Raw genomic sequence first — 13,609 nt, 5'->3', positions numbered from 1 at the left:
CTCTGATGTACAGAAAGGGCTGAGCTGTGAGAGAAGGTTTTTCCACACTCCCTGCATGTATTTTTTCTCTTTCACCTGAGGATATCCTGCTGTGTTGTGGTTTCCATGAGGATCTTCTGAGTTCCCCAAGAAGAAATAAATTTATCCACTTTCTTCCCTGGCTGGTTTCCTTGCTCTGTTTTTGGTCTGTGCTGAATCTCCCAGGATTTTCCCTGCTCATGACTCCTGGACACATTCCTTTTCGATCTTTGCGATAATGCTCTGTTTTTACCCACTGGCTCAACATTTTCAGGCTGAGAATTCTGCTCCTCTTTCTCACATGCCATTGCATCACCTGCTGTGATAGAGACAGAAACCTCAAACAGGGATGGAAAGGGGAAGACCAAACGAAAACAAGTGCTGAAGACAGGTCAAATAAAAATCAGGAGCTGAACTCCCCCAAACTCTTACCCCAAATAGGAGAGAGGAGGGGGATGAATTCAGTCTTCACATCCCATCCAAATATGCACGGGGGAAGGGAGGAAGCTACTGCCTGGTGTCTGCTAGGATCTATAGGAATTCATGAACTATATTTACCCTGAGGATATGACCCCTGCAATGGACAATAATGAACTGAGAGACCTCCCCAAGGGCTTTGTTGGGCAGTCCAGATGTTTCCTTCAGGCACGTACAGCTTCTGAGGTGGTTTAATGTTTCCTCACCTGTGCAGGGAGGTCTCAGGATCTCTCTTTCCTCTGAACCCTGGAGGTCTGGGACCCATGGCTCTTCCCCTTGTTCCAGCTGGGAGATCACATCACGTTGGAAAACTAGAAGCCCTGCTCAGATGAAAGAAAACAAAGGAGTTCAGTTGATTTCATAAAACTTGGTCATAAAAAAACATTCTATTCATTTAACTTCGGTGCTTAGTGTGACCTGGTGGGCCAGGGGCAGTTCTCACTGAAAATGCCAAAGTTAGGGCAGGCTGAAAAAGGGAGAGCAGATGCTCCCAAAACTGCTGGTTAACACTGAAGTTAAACTCACTGACCAGTCAGCAACTGTGCTTCTGATCCCCCACTAGGGTTATCGAGAAGCTGAAAAAAGAAATCCCACGGCCCCCTTTATTCCATCCCAGTTCTCTGACTCCTAATCAGCAGCAAGGTCCAGTACAGTGAGAGGTTATTTAAAAACTCTGCTCACATAAACAAAGTGTTCCTCTGACCCCAAAGGCTCAGCCACATCACCAGGTCAGTACAGGTTTGGATATTACCCAAAATTCCATCCTTCCAGCCAATCCTTTAGCATCTAAACTAAAGGTTTAAACAAAAGAAAGACAGAAAGAAGGTAAATGGGAACGCAGTCAGATACATTCCAAAATGGATATATCAGGTTCTTAGCAGTATTGGTGAGTTGCTGGCTTGAAAGTCCGTCTGGAACACATCCATAGCTTGGATGGGTCATTCAGTCCTTTGTTCAAGGCTTCAGTTAGTAGAGAAGTTGCTCCAGAGGTAGGAAGGGGGATTGAAGACAAAATGGAGATGATGCAGCTGCCCTTTATATTCCTTTTGCCATGTGGCCTGTACTTCCTGTGTTCCAAACACAAGATTCACAGCACATGGCATGGAAAAGCCTTGGAGTTCTCAGTAGACAGGTATACCCCGGCATGTCTTGCTGACTCAATAGGTGTATCCCCTTGGTCCTTTCCCTGGGCTCATTGTACAGCTGATGATCGTCAATGGGCCATCAAACAGGCTAGGCAGTGTTGATCCCAATATGTCTGGGGGTGTCACCCAGAAACACTGCACAAGTCTGGAAATACAGATATACCCTACATATCTATAACTCACAATACAAAGGTGATACAAACATAGAAATAATATTATCATACTTGGCAAATCATAACATTTTTACTGACACCTTACATGGCATATCTAGCACGATTCATTGCAATTTTATCAGATTATATTATTATTTTATTATTAATACCAAAGTGTCTCACAATTCCATACAGTGTCACACTTGGTAAAAGAGTGAATTCCCAGGACCAGTTCCCCAGGGCCTTGAAGATGCTGAACACTATGCTTATAAGGGATTGAAATACCCACATATCTGCTGGGAACACACACACAGACACTGTGTCAGTCTATACCCCTGTGCTCACTCTTCTAGAAAATCATGATCAATTTTGTACACAGTATGGCTTGTGAGGTATTATTTGAAAACGCATAATCTACTGAATAGTATCCTCCTGTTAAAATGTGTAGTAACACTGTATGTAAAGTTATGAGATTTTACAGTATGAGATTACTGAAAATGTTACAATTCTGGAAGTGATGGTTGCCCCACCCCCACCATTCCCATGGGCAGCAGGGAGCCCTTTGAGGAGCTGATTAAAAGGGAGGGGGACGGGTTGCTAGAAGGTCCCTGGATAAAGGAAGGGGGCAGCAGTGGGGGATGGGCGGGTGACTGGCAACTGATGGTTGGGGGCAACTGTGTTGGTAGTTAGGGGGCAACAACTGGGATTGGGAAACGGGGGTCTGGGCAGTCCCCACGGGGGACACGTGCGCCTCCCTTCCAGTGATGAGCTGCTAAAATCTTAACAACCGGTTCCCTATAGAAAGTTCTGATTTAAGAGATGTGCCACAGTATGGATTTTTTGTACCTATTGGGTTACCATATGTCCGTATTTTCCCGGGAGGTATTTTTAAAATTTACCACCCAGACAGCGATTTAAGAACCTAAAAGCCTGACATCTCTGAGAAAATAGAGCTGTATGTTAACCCGACCTACAGTTCTTTTTTACAAAGATGGGCCTGAACTAGAACTGAGCTCCGTTTCCCATGTGTGGGTCCCCGCCACTCCCTGGGGTGTGCTAGGGTGACCAGATGTCCCCATTTTATTGGGACAGTCTCAATTTTGGGGTCTTTTTCTTATATAGGATCCTATTACCCCTCACCCTCTGTCCTGATTTTTCACACTCGCTGTCTGGTCACACTCGGGTGTCCACGTGTGTGGGTCCCGGCAGCTCCCTGCCCCCCTCATTGAAGCAGGTGTGCAGGGTTCGTGCCCTGAGAACTGCAGGGCACCAGTGGCCATGGGGCTGGCTGCAGACAGGGGCGTGGGGCAGGGCTAGCTGGAGGCAGGGAGTGAGACACGGGCTGGCTGCAACAGGGGCTGGCTGTGGGCAGGTGGTGCAGACAGGCTGTGGCGGGGAAAGGGGCTGTGGCTGGGGTTGGGGGGGTGGCAGGGGCTGTGGGCAGGGGCTGTGGCAGGACGGATGGCAGGGGCTGGCTCTGGCCAGGGGGTGCAGACAGGGGCTGGCTGGAGGCGGGGGTGGCAGAGCCTGCGGGTGGGGGACGGTGGCAGGGGCCAGCTGTGGGAAGGGAGGAGCGGGGTGCAGACACTGACACAGGGGAGCAGCTGGGAGCAGGAGGTGGCTGTAGGCAGGGGCTGCGGGCGGTGGGTGCAATGGGGGTGGCAGGGCAGGGGTGCAGGCAGGGGCTGGCTGGGGGCAGGGAGGGTGGCAGGGCAGGGGTGCAGACAGGGGCTGGCTGTGGGCAGGGAGGTGGCAGGGCAGTGGGTGCAGACGGGGCTGGGGAGGGCAGGGGTGCAGACAGGGGCTGGCTGTGGGCAGGGGTGGCAGGGCAGGGGTGCAGACAGGGGCTGGGGCAGGGGAGGTGGCAGAGCAGAGGGTGCAGACAGGGGCTGGGGCAGGGGTGCAATGGGGGCAGGGCACAGGGTGCAATGGGGGTGGCAGGGCAGGGGTGCAGATGGGGTAATAGGATCCTATATAAGAAAAAGACCCCAAAATTGAGACTGTCCCAATAAAATGGGGCTGGGGCAGGGCAGGGGTGCAGACAGGGGCTGGGGGCAGGGCAGGGGGTGCAATGGGGGTGGCAGGGCAGGGGCAGGGCAGGGGTGCAGACAGGGGCTGGGGCAGGGCAGGGGTGCAATGGGGGTGGCAGGGCAAAGGGTGCAGACGGGGCTGGGGCAGGGCAGGGGTGCAATGGGGTGGCAGGGCAGGGGTGCAATGGGGGTGGCAGGGCAGGGGCAGGGCAGGGGCTGGGGGCAGGGCAGGGGTGCAGACAGGGGCTGGTGGCAGGGCAGGGGTGCAATGGGGCAGGGCAGGGGTGCAGACAGGGGCTGGGGCAGGACAGGGGTGCAATGGGGGCTGGCTGCGGCGGGGGTGCAGACGGGGCTGGGGGCAGGGCAGGGGTGCAATGGGGGTGGCAGGGCAGGGGTGCAGACAGGGGCTGGGGGCAGGGCAGGGGTGCAATGGGGGTGGCAGGGCAGGGGCAGGGCAGGGGCTGGGGCAGGGCAGGGGTGCAGACAGGGGCTGGGGCAGGGCAGGGGTGCAATGGGGTGGCAGGGCAAAGGGTGCAGACAGGGGCTGGGGGCAGGGCAGGGGTGCAATGGGGTGGCAGGGCAGGGGTGCAATGGGGGTGGCAGGGCGGGGGCAGGGCAGGGGCTGGGGGCAGGGCAGGGGTGCAGACAGGGGCTGGGGCAGGACAGGGGTGCAATGGGGGCTGGCTGCGACGGGGTGCAGACGGGGCTGGGGCAGGGCAGGGGTGCAATGGGGGTGGCAGGGCAGGGGTGCAGACAGGGCGGGGGCAGGGCAGGGGTGCAATGGGGTGGCAGGGCAGGGGTGCAGACAGGGGCTGGGAAGGGCAGGGGTGCAATGGGGGCAGGGCAGGGGTGCAGACAGGGCTGGGGGCAGGGCAGGGGTGCAATGGGGGTGGCAGGGCAGGGGTGCAGACAGGGGCTGGGGGCAGGGCAGGGGTGCAATGGGGCAGGGCAGGGGTGCAATGGGGCAGGGGTGCAATGGGGGTGGCAGGGCAGGGGTGCAATGGGGGTGGCAGGGCAGGGGCTGCAGACAGGGGCTGGGGCAGGGCAGGGGTGCAATGGGGGTGGCAGGGCAGGGGTGCAATGGGGGTGGCAGGGCAGGGGGTGCAATGGGGGTGGCTGCGGCGGGGTGCAATGGGGTGGCAGGGCAGGGGTGCAGACAGGGGCTGGGGAGGGTGACAGGGGCTGGCTGCGGCCAGGGGGGTGCAGGCAGGGGGCTCTGGGCAGGGGAGGGGCGCAGACACTCACACGGGGGGGGGGGGAGCAGCAGGAGGCAGCCGGGCACCCACCAGGCAGCAGCAGGAGCCCCAGGGCCAGAGCTCCAAAGAGCAGGAGCAGCAGCAGGGCCAGGAGGCAGCTCACGTGGCTCCCGCAGCGCAGCGCCCCCCGCTGGCCGGGAGGAGGAATTACACCTTCCCAGCCAGAGCCCATCCAAGCGACCCGGCTCCAGCTCCCCCTGCCTCCTGCCCTGCCCTGGCAGAGACCCGGCACCTCCTAGAATATCAGGGCTGGAAGGGACCTCAGGAGGTGTCTAGTCCAACCCCCTGCTCAAAGCAGGGCCAATCCCCAACTAAATCCCCAAATGGCCCCCGCAAGGAGTCAGCTCCCAGCCCTGGGTTTAGCAGGCCAGTGCTCCAACCACTGAGCCATCCCACCCCCACTCCAGGGGCAGCCATGGGCTGGGGAATGACTCAGGGCAACAATTTCCCACCTACACAAGGACAAATCGCTGCAGATCAAACGGGTGGGAAAATGCCACTCACTAGAGAAGATTTTAAACTGACGTTTGAGACTCATGGGGAGAAGGGAAATCGGGGGACGGGAGAGCTGATCATTGGAGGGGAAAGGGGGGAATCGCCCCAGATTTTATAGCCCCGTGTGAGACACTGAGCGAGAAAAGGGGCAGAACTAGAGAGAATTTGTATCGGGGGCGAGAGGCAAGTGGCACAAACAGGGGAAGGATCCAATTAACTCACCTCCCCTTCCCCGCCCGCCACTCCCGGAATTTCCTGGCTGCCCAGAGACAGTTCAACCCCGCGTCCCACTGACCTTCCCCCTCCTACACCTCCAGCTTCTCCTCCCTGCCTGACACCCCCATCTCCCCCCACACCACAGGGGATCCCCCCGCCAGGCCCCAGTCTCTGCCCCCCAAATCCCACTGGGGCTGAGGCAGCTCTGAGGCTTCTCCCAGGTTCCCCGGGGCAGAGTCACTTTCCTGCCCCCCCCAGTGCCCCCCCCGGGGTCTCTCGCTCCCCGGGGGGCTCCGTGGGAGGCTGGACACCAGGGATGCAGGACGGCAGGAATGGGGGTGACAGGCCTCCTGTGCCTCAGTCTCACGGCGGGACCCAGGGGCTCGTCGCTCTCCGGCTCGGGAGCACTGGGAAGACCCGACCGTGGAGGGGCCGTCGCTGGGGGGGGCGGCCCCGCGCAGGCGCTGAGCACGTCCTTATATCACTTCTGTGGCGGGAAAAGTGCTGAGGAGATGGAACGCTGAGGGCTGGTTTTGGTGGGAAAAACCGGTTTGGACTGGTTTGAGCCTGTCCCCTGATGGTAAACAAGTCCCCTCTCAGAGCTGGAGTCCAGGGGTCAATAGTTCATATGCTCCAGATTGGATCTTATTCTAAAGCCAGTGATTTACTTCAGAAACATCTTATTAACCAACTAATTGAACATATTGAACAGTTCATACTTCTCACACCTAACAATGAGATAAAAAAAAGAACACAGACAAGCCTTGTCAGTAACAGCTAATGTCCCAACGGGGAAGCACGTGAGCTTGTTGCAGAGCTGCTGCTCAGGGACGGGAACCTCCTGCCACCCCAGCCTCCAAAATCACTCAGGCTGCACTTTCTGCACGACTAGGTGCTGGCTGAGGGGGGCGTGGGATTTGGTGGCCTCTGCTGCAGGTGATGGGAATCTCAGGTATTTAAAGCCATGGCCTAGAGGAGGGAAGTGCCTAACTCCAGAGTCTGCAGCTGCCTAGGGCCAGGGCTGAGGATTTAGAGTTCCTAGTGCAGCCATTGCAAGGTTCAAGCAGGCTCAGCCCTGCCATTGCCACCCCTCCTGCGGCTAGTAGCTGCAGCTGGCTAAGGCTGGCCACTGGGAACTGGCCCCATGGCCGTAGCCAGAGAAGCTGCAGGTGGCTCTGTGACTACTGGGGCCATTAAGCTAGAGCAGCTAAAGACACTGGAGTTCACCTCAAGGAACAGAGGTCACCAGTAGGACAGGAATGTCAGGGGGAGCAGGGAAAGAGGGAGCAGGTCAGGCTGGCAGAGGGAGCTTCCAGCTGGGTGGGAACATTTCCAAAGTAGAAAGGAAACAAGCATGGGGAGAGGTGGTGGTGACCAGGTAGCAGACTAGCATGTAGATGGGAGCAGAGGGAGAGAGGCTGGTGGCTTCGGATTCCCAAGGGCTAAGTCCTGACTTTGGGGAGATGGTGTTTGCAGGTGGCTGGCTCACATGGCAAGATGGGTGCTGAGGGGGGGATCTGTCAGAACTGATCAGGTGTCTGCTGGCTTTAGAACTCTGAGCTGAGACTAGGACCACATGCCGTGACTGGTGACATGGGGGGTACTCGAGACATGGCTAGAGAAGGTCTGAATGAGGAAGGAGATAAATCTGTGGGGAGTTTCCTTGATCACTATGAAAGTTCTGCTCACTGTGGACACTGGTAAAGCCACATGGGTGTACAGCTCAATAAGAAAACCCGGGGGCTGAGGGAGCTGTGTATGGCAATGCGTACAGTCATGGAGAGGTGTGTGATCAAAATGAAAAATGTCTCTGAGGTTCAGTACCGGGTATGCTATGGCACCAATGGCACAGCCCCACCAGGCCCACACTCAGAGCCCACAGTGACTATATAGGGGCCTACAAATATGTTTGGTGCTGGGACCCACAAAAGGTTAATTCAGTCCTCACTGCCTGAGCACTATTTCAGCCCCACATTTTTAGGTGGACCTCCCACAGTGGGAGCTGCAGAGCCCTCCTCCATGACACACACACACACACATCCCCTCCTGGTTTTGGGAGGGGAACAGGAGAAAGGACAGAAGTAGCAAGAGAGGAAGAGAAAAGAGGGAGGGAGGGATGGAGGAAAAGGTGAAACAAAAAGGACAAACCCCAATGTCCCCAGTGATTCTTAGGGACAAAATCCCAGGTGCACAATATAATTCTGCCTCCTTAAGTTCATGTTCTCCATGCCTAGAATTCAACTGTCACCAGATGGATCAGACTGAACAGGTTTCAGACCTCGAGGAGGCTCTTACCTTCTAAACAGGGACGGCTGTTTTCTAGTAAAATCACTAAAAGGGAAGGAGAAAACTCAAAAGTGGTTGCTCCTGGCACTCACGTCCGTGAACCCGAATACTCTCTCAGTCCTCAGAGAGAGACCTGGAGAAGGAGACTTGCTGAAGCAAAGCCACAGGGGTCTCTGAGGTTTCCCTGGCCCCTCGCCCCTGTCCTGCCTGGCTGATGTCAGCATCTCTCTGTGAGGTCACCACCTCCCCCCCACACCTTTGACCAATAGTCTGAGGTCCTGCAAAAGGCCTTTGTGATGTCACTGCCACACCCCTCCCTTGCTGTGCCAATGTCCTGCTCCTGGCCAGGCACTTTGGAGGTTTGAGCTACTCCCTGTGGATCACCCCACTCAAGGAGCGTTTGTTCTAGGCAGCAAGCCGGCTAGACAGGAAAACATCAGATGCTGCTCCCAATGCTACACTCAGTTTTTCAGAAATTAGTCGACTTTATGGCCAGAAGAGACCATTAGAGCAGGCCTGCACAACTCGTAAAGCGGCGAGGGCCACATTCCTCCAAAGAAAACAGCCGAGGGCCAAAACCTCCTGGCCCGCAGCAACACCACCCCAGGGCCGTCCAGCCCTGCAGAAACAAACCCTCCGTCCCCAGCGCCGCCCCACCAAACCAGCTGTGGGCCAAAAAGGAAGGTTGGGGGTGGGGAGGTGATACTTTATTTTAAATCAACCGGGGGCTCCCAGCTGAAGAGGTGGCTGGGAGCCCTCAGGGTCAAATTAAAGGGCTCGGGGCTCCGGCGGCTGGGGGGAACCCGGCAGGGCTGGCTCTAGGTTTTTTGCTGCCCCAAGCAAAATAAAATTTGGCTGCCCCCAGTCCCAGCCCTGGGCTCCCCCCTGTACCCCCCTGCTGCCCCAATCCTGGGCTCTCCCCACTGACCCACACCCCTGCCGCCCCAGCGCTGGGCTTCCCCTTTCCTCCCACCAGTGCCCTCCCCACCCTGCTGATGCCCCAGCACTGGGCTCCCCACCAGTGCCTCCCCCCCCCACACACCTCCTGCCTCCCCAGCCCTGGGTCACTGGTAACGCTCCCAGGGCAGGTCATTCAGCAGGAATTTTGGATGTGCACAAAACACAGACAGGATTGGTTCCCATATGCTTACAGAGCTGCAGTAAAGTGGAACAATTTTCAGCTTGTGTGATTGGAGGAGATCTGGATGCATATTATAAAACTGTCCTCCATAAATGAGGAAAAGTTGAGGTGCCTTTATTATTCTTTTGTTCCACTCTTTCTTTCTATGGGGAATTTGCCTATGCAATATCACTGTCTTCCTGAAACAAACAAAAAGGCAATGGCTGTTGAAAATAGCAATTCCAGTGCTAATAAGCATTTCTTGCTCAATTTTATCCTGCTTTTTCTACAGCAAGTTACAGTGGGTCAGTATATTTAATTTGGGAGAAATGATGTAACGGCTGCCCAAACTGAGCTTGAGCACTCCTGAATTTTGAGGTGTTCAAATCTGGAAGGCAGGTGCTCAGGGTGGGGCCTGTGGGCTCCATGGGGGAGCATGGCAGCAATGTGTCTGGAGCTGCATGGAACTAGACACGCTGGTCTGAGTGGCACGGTAAGGGGGCTGGGGGTTGGAGAAGGGGTAGGGAGTTCCAGGGGGCAGTCAAGGGACAGGAAGCAGTTGGATAGGCATGGGAGTCCCAGGGGACAGGTAGGGGGTGGGGTCCTGGGGGAAAGTTGGAGGGGCAGTTGGGGACAAGGAGCAGGGAGAGGGAGATAGGGGCTGTGGTCCCAACTGGCAGTTCGAGCAGGGGTCTTGGGAGGAGCAATCGGGGACAAGGAGCAGCAGCATTTAGATAGGGGTGGGGGCCCTGGGGGCAGTTGGGGCAGAGGTCTGGGGAGGGGCCAAACAGCGGCTGCAGGCCGGGATTCAAACAGCTCTGGGCTGCCCACAGCCGCGGGGAGCCCTGAGCCCTTTAAATCCCAGCCGCGGCTGGGAATCTCTGCGGGCAGCCCAGAGCCCTCTGACTCCCGGCCGCGGCTGAGATTCAAAGGGCTCTGGGATCCCCGCGGCTGCGGGCAATGTAGAGCCTTTTGATTCCCAGCCGCGGTTGGGATTTAATGGGCTCTGGGCTCCCCGCCGCTGCGGGCAACCCAGAGCCTTTTAATTCCTGGCTGCGGCTGAGATTTAAAGGGCTCTGGGCTCCCCGCGGCTGCGGGCAACCCAGAGCCTTTTGATTCCCGGCCACGGCTGGGATTTAAAGGGCTCTACGCTCTCTGCCGCTGCGGGCAACCCAGAGCCTTTTGATTCCTGGCCACGGCTGGAATTTAAAGGGCTCTACGCTCTCCGCCGCTGCGGGCAGCCCAGAGCCCTCTGACTCCCAGCCGCGGCTGAGATTCAAAGGGCTCTGGGCTGCCCGCAGAGCGCCGTGTGCGAGGGATTTAGAATCTCCTCGCGGGCCGCACAGTGAGGCTCCGCGGGCTGCATGCGGCCCGCGGGCCGTATGTTGTGCAGGCCTTGCTTAGAGAGTTGTAGTAATAACAGCAGCAAAGAGTCCTGTGGCGCCTTATAGACTAACAGACGTATTGGAGCAGGAGCTTTCGTGGGTGAATCCCCACGTCAGATGCACCAATAGTCCCATATGGGCTAGTGATCAGGATTCCTGGTTTTCACCCAGGGGCCTGGGTTCAACTTCTGCTGTGGGAACCGTGCAGAGCTTTTGCCCAGAGTGGAGACAGGAAATGAAAGGAACAGGAAGGGATCCTGCCAGCAGGGGATTTGGACAGTGTGGGGAGGGGATCCCAGAAGTGGGGGTGGGGCAGTGGTCTGGGGGGAGATGAGGGAAGGATCCCAGCAGTGTGGGAAGTTGAGAGCACAGGCCTGGTCTGGGGGGTGGGGAGAGTGAATGTGTCCCTCTAAACCCACCAACTGCAGACTAGGCAGGACTGGAAGAATTACGTATTTGTTGGTAAATGTAAATTTCTGTGTAAACGCACAACCCAATGGCAAAATATTTCCATCGATAATCATCAAAATTGGCAGATGGGCAAAGTAAGAAACATGCTGCTTGAGAACTTACCCTGTTGTAGGAGCAGCAGTGATCTGTGTGCTCCGTATCACCTGTATCCCCAAAAGGTCTGTTACACTTCCCCCATCCCCAGCTTGTGTCCTCTACCTCTCTGAATGCCTGTGAAGTTGCGTTCCCCCTACCCCCCCTCCTGCAATGCTTGTGGGATGAAGGGGCTGGTTGAACAGCTGGAAGAGCAGAAGAGCTCCTAGATAGACAAGGTGTCTGGGACTCTCATTAGGCAGCACTCACACACCCAGAGCAGGGACACTGCATGGACACTGGCCGAGGTGGAGTGTGACCCACCAGATGCAGCCAAGTCATCTCCAGTCGCAGGCCATGAGGAGCAGGTCCTTAAAAGGGGAAGGGGCCCTGTGCTCAGGAGTCACTCACAAGCTTGTACCTCCAGTGAATGCCCTTCGCCCCGACCGCCTGGCCAGTGGTTCGCTGCATTGCAGTTCATCGTGCCTCGGGAAGACTTACCTTCATCACACCATCCATCGCGGCGCTGGGGGACACTTACCTTAAAGGATCCTGACATCTCCAGTGCCAGGCCTGTCCTGGGAGCGTGAGTATGACACCCCCCTATCCCTTCTTTTGAGCTTAGCTGTCAGTATAATAAACATGCTGCTTTTTGCCAAACTCTGGGGGTTATTAGTTCTCCCTACACTTACTAGCTGGCCCTATTTTGGGTAACAGAAGCAACATTGCTGGGTCTGTCATCGTACCAAAGGGGGAGATGGTTGTCTATGAAGGAGGGTGAAGACTAAATGCATCCGATGAGGATGGGATTCAAACCCATGCGTGCTGAGCACAATGGATTAGAAGTCCAGCACCTTAACGACTAGGCCACCTCATCTGAGCTATCAAGAAGTGGACAGGAGGAGAAATCTAAGGCCAGCAGAGATAGGGCCACTAAGGAGTTTCCCAATACTAAGCGTAAGCAGGGGCTGAATGAGCTCCCCCCTCACATCTAGTGAGGAGCTGGGGGAAGACTTCAGGAACAGGTTGTGTTTGCATAGACACCCCTACTCTGCCTAGCTATGCAGCATGATGGGGCCGCTTCCCCAAAATGACCAGTTTGGGATGGTGGTGGGTTACAAATCACTTTAGGATTGAGTGGAATGAAATGTTATTCTCCTCCCTGTACGAGTGAAGGGCAGCAGAACGTACCTAGGCCGTCCTGACGGAGGGGTGGGTGGGGGAGGAATCGCTTTCATTGGACTGCAGAGAAGTGATTGAGGACGTCACCCTAATCCAGTGGTCCCCAAACATTTCACACTGCGCCCTCGTATCCATGGCTGTGGCCCCTCGGAAGCCGCGGTCGAGAACCGGGGCTGGGAGTGGGGCCGGTGCTTGCTGGGGAGGGGGGTGCGGACCGGGTTAAGGGGTACGAGGCGGGGCTGGGAGCCTGGGGCCCTGGCTGGGGGTGGGGTTGGGGAAGAGCTGGGACAGAGTGGGGCTGAGTGGGGCTCCCTCCCTGCCCTCCATGGGGGCTGGCTCAGGCCCTGGGGTGCCCCCATCAATCTTCCTCTGTGTCCCCCTAGGAGTCACGCCCCACATTTTGGGGACCACTGACCCCTACTCGCTAAGCAGGGGCTAGTGATGCCAAAGCCCAGGAAAGGGAGAACAAGTGCGGGGCCCCAGCACCGGAACCATGGCCCCCACTTCTGTGTGTGGCTCCGCCCCTTCCACACCTTCCACCCACGGCCCCCACTGTCACCTCTGTTCCACCTTCCCCACTGGCCCCACCCTGTCACTCCTTTACCCCGGCCCCGCTGCGGCCCCGAGACCAGAGAAGCTCTGTGCCCCTGCTGCAGCCCCCGGGCCATAGCAGGGAGTGGGAGCTCCTCCAGCCCTGGGGCTGACATGGGGGAGACTTTCCCAGGGGGGCCCAATTTGGCCAGGGCCCCTAGTCATGGGCCCCACTGTCCCCCTGGCGACGCAAGGTTTGGGAGGCTGAGCCCCCGAGCCTCCATTACGAGCCGCCCAGGCTACCTCTGCTCAGTGGGTGGCCAGTCTCCTGTGTCTCTGCTGTTCGTGCTGGGGAGCCCGGCCGGCCTTAGGGTGGGGCCCCCGGCAGCCGCCCAGGGCTCCAGGGGGCAAAGGGCACCGTGTGGCCGTGCAAAGGTGCTCACTGCTCTCCCCTGCCCCAGTGCTCCTCCGTGGCCCCACAGAGGGTGGGGGGAGCGAGGAGCAACACTATGTGCTCCATGCGTCCTGGTCACTTTCCTCCTGGGCTGGGCTGTGAGGGGAGCATCAGAAGCTGCTGCTCTCTGCCCTCCTGACGCAGCCCGGCTGAGGAAAGTGACCTGGATGCAGGGAGCTCGGATGATGTCGCTTCTCGCCCCCCTGCCCCTGCTAGGGAAGGCTGCTGTGTGGTGTCTCCATGGCTGCACTTTCAGTGATGCAGGTTTCTCTCTCCCATTGTTCCATGGGCATCCTACTAGATTGCCAGCTGCTTTTCA

General features: G+C 57.2%; 1 non-coding gene across 1 annotated transcript; it reads right to left on the bottom strand.

The window, feature by feature from the left end:
• Window positions 1-11,918: 11,918 nt before the first annotated feature.
• Window positions 11,919-12,000, bottom strand: TRNAR-UCU. The gene has a single exon. It is a non-coding gene; the product is annotated as a tRNA-Arg (tRNA).
• Window positions 12,001-13,609: the final 1,609 nt, after the last annotated feature.

Source organism: Mauremys reevesii, linkage group 14 (genome assembly GCF_016161935.1).
Source record: "Mauremys reevesii isolate NIE-2019 linkage group 14, ASM1616193v1, whole genome shotgun sequence".
NCBI classification, from domain to species: domain Eukaryota; kingdom Metazoa; phylum Chordata; order Testudines; family Geoemydidae; genus Mauremys; species Mauremys reevesii.
Note: the sequence above shows the minus strand (reverse complement) of the source record. Positions and strands in the feature narration are given on the sequence as shown.